This window comes from Cynoglossus semilaevis, chromosome 7, assembly GCF_000523025.1.
Source record: "Cynoglossus semilaevis isolate Cse_v1.0 chromosome 7, Cse_v1.0, whole genome shotgun sequence".
Lineage (NCBI taxonomy): Eukaryota > Metazoa > Chordata > Actinopteri > Pleuronectiformes > Cynoglossidae > Cynoglossus > Cynoglossus semilaevis.
This window is the reverse complement of record NC_024313.1, coordinates 10,778,209-10,779,580: the sequence shown is the minus strand read 5'-3', so window position 1 is coordinate 10,779,580 and position 1,372 is coordinate 10,778,209.

Genomic DNA, 1,372 nt, shown 5'->3' with positions numbered 1-1,372 from the left:
TTATGGCCCAGAGTTCTCTGGCTGGATGTTTTTATTTATGACTTGACTTTTTTTTTGTTTTTTTTTTTGTTTTCCGTGAAGACGACGAACCCTGATCTGTTTGTAAAATAATATTTCTCGGTTCATACACATCTGATATACGGCTCATCGCACATGTACACAAGCGTCTCAGTGATCAACAGGGGAACTCTGGAAAGAGGGGACACTGCTACATGCTTTTTCACACTGAATTGAATATGGTTAAAAAAACAACCAGTTGTTGTTTTTGTTGTTGACTGTTGTTCTTTCTGCTCACTGTTTGGCTCATTTCTGAGTCTGGGTGAGTCCTGGTAAAGTGAGGTCCTCACTTTACAGCCCAAAGCTTTTCAAATTAAATTTGTTTCTGGCCAGAGACGTGAGCTGCATCTCTGATTCTGGCTGCTGCTGCTGCTGCTGCTGCTGCAACAAATTCCACTCTCCAAGCTGCTCCAAGTGAGGTGCGAACACTTTTTAACAAAAAAAAAAAAAAAAAAAATTCCATTGAGAACAGTGTTCAATGACATAGAGCAGAGCAGTTTCCTCTAAATGGTCCTGAATACTAATCATGTCATGTAGTATAATCTTGGTGTTCCAGAGCGGGCGCTCAGGTCAGACACACATCTGTAAGACACCGGTCTAACTGAGGATCGAGATCCGTTTAGCTTTCACTCGGCTAACTATTAGCTGCTTGTGCTATATCACAGCTAAATATTAGCTGATTAGCTTCATAACGTTTGCTACATATGCTTTCAGGGATTAAACACGTCTATTTTTCTCAGCTAACTGTAGTCGTTTGGTAAAGTATCTGAAGCTGTTTTGCTAACATTAAGCTAGTGCAGGTCCAAAAAGCAATATCTCTGGGAAATTAACCTTTTTTTTTGACAATTTGACTTAAAAGTAAACAAATTGAGTTGTAAAAAATTCTCAACAATCAAGTACCTAACACTACCTGTACACACACTGTGCTAGAGTACTGTGTGTGTGTATTCATACAAACCATTTACTTCAAACCATCAACCAAAAAAAAAAAAAATTTTAAGACCTTAAAATAACTGTTAAGTGATCCATCGGTGGGTCCCGACCCAGAGTTTTAAATATTTATAAACCGTTTTGTTTCACCTGGTCAGGTAGGCTTTCATTCATGTGTGGCTCACTGATGTGTGTGTGTGTGTGTGTGTGTGTGTGTGTGTGTACACACCAACAGCTCGGCTCATTGATCAGACAGTGTGACAGCTACACACGCGCAAAGAAAAGAGCCGCTTATTATGTGCGTCTGACAGCCGTAAAGTGTGTTCCAGCGGTGTAAAAACATCTGGGTGAAGTGTTTTCACCTCCCTGCTCCTGCTACTCCTCC